The sequence below is a fragment of the Vanessa tameamea genome, chromosome 7 (genome assembly GCF_037043105.1).
Source record: "Vanessa tameamea isolate UH-Manoa-2023 chromosome 7, ilVanTame1 primary haplotype, whole genome shotgun sequence".
NCBI classification, from domain to species: Eukaryota; Metazoa; Arthropoda; class Insecta; order Lepidoptera; family Nymphalidae; genus Vanessa; species Vanessa tameamea.
The window spans coordinates 1,955,929-1,968,629 of record NC_087315.1 but is presented as its reverse complement, the minus strand read 5'-3'; the positions used below and the strand labels follow the sequence as shown (position 1 = coordinate 1,968,629).

The 12,701-nt window shown below is 33.1% G+C and overlaps 2 protein-coding genes across 2 annotated transcripts in view; one reads left to right on the top strand and one right to left on the bottom strand.

Moving 5' to 3' along the window:
• LOC113400746 (TBC1 domain family member 5) overlaps positions 1–5,736 on the bottom strand; it is a 146,863-nt gene extending 141,127 nt beyond the window's left edge. The window contains exon 1 of the mRNA XM_064215302.1: positions 5,716–5,736. The gene's annotated coding sequence lies outside the window, so the exon portion shown is untranslated. The remainder of the gene's footprint in view (positions 1–5,715) is intronic.
• Positions 1–12,701, top strand: part of LOC113400762 (waprin-Phi1-like) — a gene marked incomplete at its 5' end in the record, with an annotated part of 112,531 nt that overhangs the window by 47,404 nt on the left and 52,426 nt on the right. The gene's annotated exons all lie outside the window — the stretch shown is intronic.

Sequence of the window (12,701 nt, the reverse complement as noted above, 5' to 3'; positions counted from 1 at the left end):
AACACAAAAATAGTGAGTACTGTTGTTTTGCGGTAGAACATCTGATGGATGTATGATACATACCCAGACGGGCTTGAACAAACCTTACAAGTGATAGTTTCAGTAAGGCATTACAAGTAAACCTCGTCCGATCGTACACGTTAAGTCTGATTGAAATACATCCAGTAAATATAATAATACTAATTAATATTATTAGACTTATAAAAAAAAACGAGAAACTCATTTTATATAAATAATAATATGTGTCAGTATATTTGAGTTTCAATGTCATAACCTAAGTTAGTAAATGTCAATGTATGTATTTAATGTGTCTCCACGTAATCTGTGAAGCTTATGATATCTGTTTATATCTAATACATGCTAGTAATTGTGTTATATTAATGGAAACATTAATTAATAACACTCAATTAATAAGATTTGTTACGTAAACTCAGGTTCTATAACATTCTAAATCATGATGCTAGTTTCCTTATTGAATAAAGTTTTATTACAATTTTATTTTTTATGCTTATCCGATACCGTTATTATACGGTGACGATTGTCGAAGATGTCAGAAATATACTTATACAAATATTTGTGTAGCGATAGACTGTCATTTTTCTCTCTCATATCTTATTAACCGAGCGATGCGACAACGGTATTATTGTTTTTTTTTATTTACAGTCTAAATAAAGTGATATTCTAAAGTTTCTAAAGATTTTTTTTCTTTTTTTTTATAGTAGATGTGGCAAACGAGCAGGAGGCTCATCTGATGGAAAGTGACTACCACCGCCCATGGACATCTGCAACACCGGGGGGCTTGCAGGTGCGTTGCCGGCCTTTTAGGAAAGAGTACGCTCTTTTCTTGAAGTCGTATCGGTTCGGAAAAACCGCCGGCGAAAGCTGGTTCCACAGAGTGGTTGTGCGAGGCAGAAAGTGTCTTAAAAATCGCGCTGTTGTGGATTTTCGGACATTTTCTAAAGAATTAATAACGGTTGTTGGTATATGTACATACTACTTTATCGAAATCATCAATCATCAATCAAAAAACATACAAATATCTTATGTATATATATATATATATAGGTCAATGTAGTTTGATAGAATATTGTCGAACCGGACGCTTTCGTTAGAAACTCTTAACGATGTTACAGATACATCAAAATTTTGACTAAACTTAACTTTATTTTCAGACAAAGGTAAAACGAGTTCGGTCCTCAAATTACTATTTTTGAGGTATTGTCATAAATTTATGTCATAAGTATCCAAGCCGCTAAGTATCTTATTTCCAAATAAATCAACAGGCTTGTTGTGTATGAATTTTAAAAAGTAATTAAATTTAAATATTTGTGACTGGCTCAATTTAACCAACATTTACCATGTTGAAACAGGGGTAAATGGGCCACTTGCTGGTGAGTGGGGTGACCACAGCCTGTACATGAGAACCATAAGAAATTTTAACCATTCCTAACATCGCCAATGCCAAGCCATCATCCTCGGGAACTAAAAGGTTATGTCTCATGTGCCTGTAGTTGCACTACACCAGATAAAGTTGCGCGTTTTGGAGACAGTTCTAGCATATAATATTATTATGTGTATTGCTTAGCAATTTTGTACTTTTTCAAATAATTATCAACCAAGATCAGCTAGCTCAAAGCCACCAAGTATTAATTAAAAAGCCTAAAAAATATTATCGGCTTGCTGAATATATTGAAAAGATTTAAAATAGTTTTTAATTTTTTAATCGATTCCGCGGACCTAAAAACGCACCATAATAACCGTCAGCGATTCTGGATTACCGAATAAGCCATGCGAATATTTCCTATATTTAAATGTGGTTCAGTTAAACAAATAACGGCTAGTTGTAAGACGTTGCCATACAAGTAACATTATACAGTAACTAAACGTATTTGTGTACTGGGACCGAGTTAGTCGATTAAGGAGCAATCAACAGGTTTATTGGTAGCTGGCGTCTTCCGGAACCAGGACATTGCCACTTTGCGGAGTAATTTCTATTACGGCAACACCGCAATATATGGAATTGTGCATTAAGGTTTACCATAGCTAAACTAATTGTGTTTTTAATCTTGCAATATACAATAAAGAGTATTTATTTAAATTCTCATCGAAACAGCTTTGTTTTATCAAACTTGATATCATCCATACTCTTAACAGCAAAGTTATTGACTTGTACTATCATATATAATACTAGTGATTAACCCCGACTTCGCACGGTTGCAATTTTGTAATAAAGATAATGATACGATATAAACATAAATTATATATCTTATAACACTATAGAAATATAGCGTGCTAATGTTTGTTAACCTCTACATACTGACAAACAAATTTAACCTCTTTATAATATTAATATAGATTTAATATAACTCGAAAATATTCGTCTTATTTTTAATGAAATTGAGAAGCGATTCAACATTTTATACTTTTTTTGGTAACTTATAATTACGGAAGTAAAACAGGCTCAGTAAGAGTGGAAATTACTTTTATTAATAAGTAGGTAAATTGTTAGACCCTTGTTAGTTAGGCAAAGTCCTTCTCATCTGTTAAGGGGAAGGTTTGGAATTGGTTCAACCGCTTGCTCGTATTTATAATGGGCAGTATTTCATTCAAAACGTGCAGGTTTTTTAATTATATTTTCTTTCGCTGACTAACATGGGGTGCATAAAAAACGTGTCAGGATAATATCTACTATTTGTGTTTAAGATGATATATTCAATAGATAAAATTATTAGTAAGTTGTGTTTGTCCGGATATTAAGCCGTTGTCTTCGGTTAAACACATTCTATCAACAATGATACATAAAAATCACGCTTGTCACTACAAAAGTCTAAATTGTGAGCGGGTAAAACTGCGAGACTTTGCTACTGACATAATAATATGTTGAAACTTTCTCCGAAATGCACAGCATTAACCGGTATAAAAAATTTGAAGTATATTTTTTCAGTTAGGCATCCAAAAAAATAACGATTCCACAAAGTAGTCGCATAGGATAAAAATATCAGATCTATATACTCTCGGAAAAGCGGTCGAACCCATCCGACGGTTAACTTTAGTTTCCCGTTACACACTTCCGTCCCTTTTCACAAAATCACTCCCATTGCAGGAAAGCGATAGGAAATATAACTACACATAGAAAAACGTCTCCTTATTTTATGATATAGATATACTAATAAAACAACAAATTGGAACTCCTTGGTGGTAATGCCTTGTGCAAGCCGGACTGGGTACCATCCACTTATCAGGATAATACTTCGTATTGGTGTATTCCGATATGAAAATTGAGTGACTCAATGTTACTACAGTCATAAGAGTCATAACATCTCAGTTTCCAAGGTTGGTGCCTTCGCAATATGAGGAATGATTAATATTTCATACAGCACAAATGTCTTTGGGCAGTAGTGACCCCTTACAATCAAGTGGATCTTTTGCCAGTCAGCCTACATATATACATGACATAAAAAAAAAGATTCCCAGCCTGCTCAAGATTTTGTACCTACTTTTCACAGTTAGTAATGAAATGAGTATAAACTTTAATTGTGCACGATATTCTTATAAAAATCTTTGACTTATTTCTTTAGTATGTTTGATAAGAGTTATAAAAAGTATCGCGTTAAGACGGCAGTTGTTAAAATTTTCTTCAATGTAAGTTTGAAAGTCGACAGAGACTTATCAACTTTAACTAAAGTTCCTGTATTATATAAAACGTATTCATGAAAGTACGAAAAGCAAGTTACGAAACTGTGGTCGATGTGGTTTCCAGTAATGGTTTTAGGTAAGAATATTGCTGGAATTATTTAAAATGTTTTAACTTCATTATTGTAGTATTGTCTTTGTTTTAAAGAAGTAAAGAAACTATTTGCAAATAGCTAACAGCTAGGCTAAGGCCTTCTTTCCTTTTAAGGACAATGATTGGAAGTCAGGATAAGCTAATTCCCCTACAACTGCTCCAAAGTAGTTTGGTGGTTACACACGATCAAGTTTTTCATCCAATAAAAAACAGGTCTCTTCTTGTTTTACAAAATAGGGCGGTCAAATGGACTATCTGATGGTAAGTAGTCACTACCACCCATAAACATCGGCAGTTTAAGAAATCTTAAACATCATTCACATTGCTATTGAGTCATAAAATTTGGCAACGAATATGTTATATCCATTGTGCCTGTAGTTATACTGGCCCACTCATCTACCCAGAGCTTGCACAGGCTTGCACAAAGTCCTACCACGAAGTATATATTAACGATGTTTTCCATAAATGCGAGAGTTAAGTGGTGCCCATCCGGCTCGAATGTGTTTCAGTAAAAATATTCTCAAATTAAGTCGTGTTGTTACTGAGACAAATGCACACATACGAACACCCTGTATATCTACACGTGTGTTAGGATACGCAGTACCAGATGTTGCTTTATATACATAAGATAATTTTTGACATCAAAATCTTAACTAAACTGGAAGAGTAGTTACTTCCAAATCGCTAAAACGATTAAATTAAATATACTGAACCTTAAGAAGAAGAAAGTCAAAACTTTTACAGTAAAGCTAATTATTGAATTGTTATCTGCTTTTAAAATGTAATAAGTACAAAGTAAATTAATTTACTTTAAATAAATTAAGGTGTAATTGTTTCATTAATATAATTTAGCAAGCGGTGCGTTATGAATCCTACTATCACACATCAATTGTGATCCATTAGTTAACTGATCATGAACCAACATTTAATCATGTTCAACCGTTCGTTATCAAATCATACATTACGTACGGTCCTATGTTTTTAAAATTTTAGCATTTATTTCAAAGCTATAAGGTTTGTTTTGCAATGGTCTAAAATATTTTGGTTGAAATAATTGCATTGGTGAGTGCGCGCATTTAGGAGTGTATTTTCGTTTCATTAAACGAGTCTGTAATACTATTCCGTAAAATACTTCGTATCGTATTTGCGGTATGTTGAAAACCGACTTATGTGATACGGGTTGGTTGTTTTGTTCATATTTCAGAATTATTCTACTGATTTATTAAATTATTTTGTTCTAGTTTAAAAGATAATTGAACCTAAATTATTCACAAGGGACGCAACTAGTAGTATCTAGATCTGATCTGATCTGATTAATTACCATCAGGTGACCATATTCGGTGGCGAAGGAAAACATCGTGAGGAAACCTGCATGTTTTGTGTCTTCCACCAACTTGCATTGGAGCACCGTGGTATAGTAAACTCACTTTATCCTCACAAAGGACCGGAAACAAAGTCGCTTCCCGCAATCTGTTCGCTTAGATCTACGCAACGGATTTTAATGCAGTTTTCATCAATACACAGAGTGATTAATGCATATTATAATAAAGAAAAGTGGAGAATTTCAACTTCCCTAGCCGTAAAAAAGCAAGAAGTTTTATTTATATGTTTGTTTTTCAATCCAAAAGTTGTATAAAGACCCTTAAGTATCTGTGCGAAGCCGGGACGGGTAGCTAGTTTATATATAAATAACACACGATTGCTTAAGACGAATCAGCTATTCCACCTTAAATTTTATATAAGGTATTTTTTGTCTTCCTTAATAAAAGTATATCCACAAAATCCAAGCAAAATGTTGATCCGTTAGACGAGCGCCGTGTCCCACAATCTGATATGCCGTGCGTGTCGGATTTAAGTAGTATTTCATTTTATATCACCGTTTAACTTTTATGTAATGTATTTCATTTTATAATTATAAAAAATAATACCTCCTTTTTTATCTTGTTTTGCTTTATGATATGGTATCATAATAGTGGTCGCTCAATGGTCGAAATTCGACTGTCATTCAGTGCTAACAAAATGTAATAAGTTATTTTATGGTGTATGTGGCAAACGAGTTGGAGGGTCACCTGATGGAAAATAACTACCACTGCCCATGGATAACACCGGCTTGCGGGTGTGTTGCCGGTCTTTAAGAAATATGATGGCTCATTTTTTAAACGTTAGAGTGTCGCATTACAAAATAACAAAAACAAACGAGCCAAATTTATCATCTCGGTATGCGTGACAGTTATGCTAAACAGTCGCCGAATATCAAACTAGTGTGCTTGTAAATATTGGCCAACCGTTGGCCACTATATTTTTCGACGCGTTCTCGGTTTTGTCAATGTGCCACGTTCTCTTCCGACTGCGAATTTTCTTAAAAAGAGTACAATTTTTTTTGACCTTTTACTTTATTGATAAGAAAAAGAGAGATGAGAAGAACATGGGAAGAACAAGGGGAAAATGTTGAACTATAGTAATTCGAGATGGAAATGACAACGGAAGTGTGAACATGTAGTTAGAGGTGAAAACAGATGCTGATAAGTTTCTTTGACAGGTCATTATTGTCGTATCGGGCAATTTTTTTCTGAATGTAAACTCTAAATTAAAACCATACAATGCAGATTTATAACGAATATCTAAATCAATATTATATAATAATATAAACAATAAAGAATAATAAATATCAAAATCTATTTATAAACAAAAAGTTAGATTTAAACATATTATATATACAGATAAACTAAAGAACTCTCCTGCCGTCTCCTATTTTTGAAGTCAGTTAAAAATGAAAACTGTTTGCGTTCACAGATAAAATATACTCTTAATTGAAATTGTGCAATCGCTGTTAGCTTTAAATTCGATGTTTTAAATTGATAAACGAATTTGCATAACAATGTTTTTCAACATTATATCGAAAACTATTCAACTGTTTTAAACTTTATTATAGAACTAGCTGTTACCCGCGGCTTTGCTAAAATATGAATATGTCTACAAATTAACTTAAAATATTACGTTAATCTTAATAAGAGGTCTTACACCTCTTTGCATTCAACATTGGTGTGTTATGTTCAGCCCTTAGGGTAGAATATTCAAGAGCGCTTTAATACGTATCTACTCATTTTTAATCAGTAGCTCAAAAATAAAGTTACCTGCTTCTAACTTCAAAAATGACGGACTTCTAGACTAACCTGTATACGGAATGTCAACCCCTATTTCTCCCCTTAGGCATAAAATATCCAGAAACGCTTAAAGACGTATGTACTCATTTTTAATCAATAGCCCAAAAATAAAATTTTATGTTTTTAATTTAAAATATGACGGATTTCCATAAAAATTTACATCCCTTATTTCACCCCTTCAGAGGTAGAATATCAAGAAACGCTTAAATATGTATCTACTCATTTTTAATCAGTAGCCCATAAATAAAGTTTCATGCTTCTAACTTCAAAAATGACGGACTTCCAGACTAACCTGTATACTAAATGTCAACCCCTATTAACCCCCTTAGTGGTAGAATATCTAGAAACACTTACATACGTTTTTAATCATTTTTAATGTATCCCAAAAAACAGTTTCATGTTTTTCTCTTAAAAAATGACGACTTCCATAAAAACCTTCAAGCCTTATTTCACACCCTTAGTGGTAGAATATGAAAAAACACTTAAATACGTATTTACTTATTTTTGATCAGTATCCCAAAAATAAAGTTTTATATTTCGAACTTAAAAAATACAGATTTCCAAACTAACGTTCAACTCCTATTTCACCCCTTTAGGGGTAGAATTTTCAAAATTTGCTCCTTAGTGGGTGTCATGATATGTTAGGTTATAAGTGTACAGCCTAAAGTATAAGTTTTATGATTCTAGTTCTAAAAATGATACTTGTAACAACTTACAACCATTCATCCCCTTTTTTAACCCTTTACAGCACTTTTTCCAAATAAAAAGTAGCCTATGTCCTTTCTCAGGCTCTAGACTATTTGTGTACCAAATTTCATTAAAATCGGTCCAGTAGTTTTGGCGTGAAAGCGAGACAGAGAGACAGAGTTACTTTCGCATTTATAATATTAGTATGGATAATTCGCTTGATTCTGAAATTTAAATATTTTTTAATAATTTAGTGCAGGTCTACGATAGATCCGATTGAAACCTATCCACAATTATAGATCGTTAAAAAATAATCATTTTTAGTCGACAACATATATCTGCAAAATTCGTATATTCGATATAATTCAATGTTAAATCCATAAAATTCAATAATATTAAGTTCAACGGGCGGTCATGTTTGACGTTTAAGGGTGCGTTCAGTAAGTGTGTTCCAAATAATTATTTCGTGCAGGGGTATGGTAAACTCAATGGAAACTTATCCACGTTTAATTTAATAAATGATTTATCGTATTTATTTAGTTGTATTTATTTTACTCGAGCGAAGCTGAGTTTTCATCTAGTATCATAATAATATAGTTACTATACAAATCATAACCGAGGTCAATGGTGACAAGAAGAAGCCTAGCAGTATTTTCCCATTCAATTGCAATTCCGACACTGGGCGGAAAATGAACCCTTCGGTCCCCAATGGAAGCAATGAATGGGATATTATATCTTTTAGAAATGTTATTGTAAGTGTTTCAACTTCAAATGGTACAAAGATATTATTTAGAGTTAATATTGGAACGAAGTTGAAAAAAGAACTGGCCGAAATCGTCACGTACCTAAGGGAAGCGATGTGAACTTTCTCTACTCCCTATTTCTGTCTCTTTCTGTTGTATACGGTTATATGTTATATTATTTAAACTATTTTTTTGTAAATTTTTTTTAATAACAATTTTATTTATTGTCATTGAATTATTCTCAAACGTTGTTAATTTAATTGATATTGTCTGTCTTTTAATACATAATATAAAGCGTTAGGAATTTCGGCTTACCGAGTGTCGCACGACACCAATATGACACTGCGACGACTGAATCTAGACACTGCTTCCAAAAGTTTTATAACACAAAACCAATGTATGTATTTTTCCGGGAGTTTATACGCTAATAAATTTTGATGCGTAAAATCTTTTGACACGCCTTGTGAGTGAGGCATGACTATTTTTTATTCCGTCATGTCATCTTCGGTACGTTTTATTTGCTATATATTATTACAATAAAAAATATATGTAGAAGCTGAAGTTAGGCCGAAACTTAGATATCTTTCAATATTTATTTACTTTATTTACAAATTCTTTGACCAACATTAACATAAAAATTGATGGTTAAGTAAACCATGAATTTTAATGTGTCCAGATCTGTCCCGTGACGTTCACGGTATTTTCGAACAAAATTTATAATTCATCGAAAATATGCTTACAGATTCTATTACTGGGGTTTTTTAAGCGAATGTTAAAATGCTCACGTTATTTTGGCTACAGAGTGTTTACAGACTAAAGTAAAATTTGTTATTGTGTCTAAGATTCTTATCTAGTTCCGTAACTGAAAGACGTCTTGAGAGATTTACGAAACATTTCAAATCAACGTTCCAATTCCGTTTCAAGTAGCGTTAGAATAAAAAGTTTAAAAAAATATAAATTTATTTATAAATTATTTTAAACATATTATGTTAGGTAGATTAAAATATATTACTATTTTATTGTTTTTAAGAATTCATACTTTTATAATATGATTGTTTTAGTTATGGTTTTAGGATTGAGAATGCCCATACTCATACATCCTAAATATTGTTCTTTTTCCACTTATAATTTTTATGCAATATTACTAGATCTCCCAAATGTTTCCAAAAAGTATACGTATTTTTATAAAAAGGACACAACAGTTAACTATTCTTTGTTAAATCAATTGAATTGTCTGTGAAATATATTTTCATGTGTAATTTGTTATTTGTGACAGTACTTTTGGAGTTGTTACGCGATGTTTGAAAAATAAGATAAGACTTGTTTGAAAAAGAAAATAATAAAAATAAGACGTAGGGCGTACGGTATGTTGCAAATAGAACGATTTGTGATTAATAAAAAAATTATGTTTTTTTTTAAACTGAAAAAACTGGCAAGGAAATAAATTATTTCAGCAAATAAACATTTTTAAAACGATTTTTTTTCAAGTCAACGTAGATAATTATGTGAATGCTAGGTACCATAATCTCAAGATGAACTTGAACTTAAAGTTACTTAGTGGATGGTCAAGATAACTCCAACTTTTCCCTTGGAAACTTAGAGGGGGATGAGTGATAAGATTCTACTGTTTCTCCGATCTGTGTTGACTTTTACTACATAAAATGTATTCCACGTAAGCGGATCAACTCGTTTTTATTGTTTCCCATAGCAGATTTCTTTCCGTTGCTTGAATATTTTAAATCCAATATTGTCGTTTATCTTCGTAACAGTCAACATTCCAGGGACTGTTTTCTGGGAAAATATATCAAAACTTTTTTTCGACAGTGCTACATTAGATAAATATTTTTTCTGTGACGGTATTTTTATACATTTTAAATAATTCGACAAAATTAATTGGTAATCTTTTTTAATATAAACTAGTCGAAGCTCGTAGTCTTATTTTTTTTTTTATGAAATATGTAGGCGGACTGGCATATGGGCCACTTGATGGAACCCATTTATCATAAGCTAAAGCCTGACGACCTTTACTTTCTTGAGGTTCAAGGTTGCTTCAAATAAAATTACATCAAACTTCGTTCATTGGTATGGTCATACCATACAGACAGACAGACAGAGATACTATATAAGAAGTGTTTTCTGTCAATTACTAGAGCTTTGAAATGGATTGAAATCACTTTTTTGTCACTGATGGTCAGAATATTTTTAAAAACAAAAACGGAAACCCGTGAGCATTCAGCCGCATGATCAATGGCTCAGGAACGAGCATGCATACACTTCCAACTTCCAGATAACAGATTAATTCTGAGAATATTCCAACAAAAACACTTAATAACTCATAAAAATTGTAGTGATTTCTATAAATATATATAAATAAAAACCTCCACAGAACGATTGCGTGAAATCCCATATTATTATCCAGTTGTTACTCTATCGTACATAATACACGCGCTGCCCATTTATGTCAAACTATGAAACAGTGCCGAATCGACCTTCGATAAATTTCAGAAGCATGCAATCACCGATTTTGATGCTATCGATCCTTGTTACACACGCGAGGTCTCGTGTACACAAATTCGCTGTAATAGCTAACATTGACCTTCTGAGTCTTGAATGTTAATGCTAATCTATTAAGAAACGCAACTGAAAATCAATTTATAATAAAATCTTAGTTTGTAATAAAAAATTCAATTTATAATAAAAAATAGGTATCGTTGCAATTTTGTCTTTTTAAATCAATCAATTCGACGAAACTTGGTACGACAGAGTATTTCTTGGAAAAGGTGAAACTTTATATACATATTTTTATATCTGCTAAATTTACTTATATATAAATATAAGTTAAGAAATACAATTTGTGATAGCGCGTCTAGGTAGGTACCATCCACTCAGCAGATATTCTACCGCCAAACAGCAGTTCCTAGTATTGTTGTGTTCCGGTTTGAAGTGTGCAGGCACAAGGGACACAAAATCTTAGTTCCCAAGGTTGGTGGCGCATCGGCGAATTATCTCAATCTCATATTCAAATTAAATGCGCGAGAACCACCTACCCAGGGTATCTGAGATTAGTGGTACTAGCACCAATAATAAGTACACTGGAATACATACTAAAAAATAAAAAAACTAGTGGAACCAACCTAATTCCTTCGGGGGTGTCACGGGATCGCTCGTATGCGCATTCTACCTGGATGCCTCGATGTTCCGATTATAGGGAAAACCTTACTAGCCTTATGACAAGGAGAGAAGATGTGCACGGCTCCAGAAGAGTGCTACCTCAGTATGCAGCACTCCCGAGTCAAGGTATCAGTGATACATTTCTAAATCCTGATTGAAACTAATATGCGCCCGATCAATCTTTTAATTTTCTAACTGTCCTGGGATTCGGCTCCAGGATCTCAGGTTTTACAGTCCGTTTACCTGTACTAGCTACTAACCAACTGGCTGGCTGGCTACTGGACCACAGATATACTTTAAATAGATACAAATAAATTTAATAGGTTCTCACGGTAGTCTGGTAAAATGCAATAGTTAAACAAGTTAGCGTGCAATCTTGCCTTTAAGGAAATTGTTTTCAATTTAGAGGCGCATTCGTGAAAATGACAACACTGCAACATTTGTAGCTACTCGAGTATACACCTCACCTTACTATTTAGATTTAATGGCTAGACTATTCGGCTATACACCATAAGGTTTCAAATCACAACTCGAGCCAGTAAAAAGTTATTAGGTTTTCTTTCAAGGTAATATCAGTAACAGTTGGGAGTTATGAAGTTCCTAGTACAGCTGAGCTATGCCTGATCTTTTTTTTCATTAGTATTGGGATGCTGTCCCAACACTAGTCCAATCGGGCTATTAGGGGGGGGGGGGGGTAATAGCGAGCGCACACATATTTGTACTTTAATATATTTAATAGTTATTCTCCTTTAAGCCGCCTTGTATGAAATTGGATAAGAAGACCATTGTCACGTTATCACCTTAAGTACGAACTATCTTTCTACATTTGTATCTATCTATTATTACCTTTTACCATCAATTACCAGCGAATGATCACGCTTTAGTGTTTATAATTCATCTCGTGCTGTATTCGGTGGTGAAGGAAAACATCGTGGGGAAACCTGTATGTGTCTAATTTCAACGAAATTCTGCCACATATGTATTCCACCAACCCGCATTGGAGCAGCGTGGTGGAATATGCTCCAAAAACCTTCTCCTCGAAGAGAGAGAAGGCCTTAGCCCAACAGTGGGAAATTTACAGGCTGTTTATGTTATGTAAAATATGTACCATTTATTAATTTAATTTTAACATTAAGTCCTTATATATAT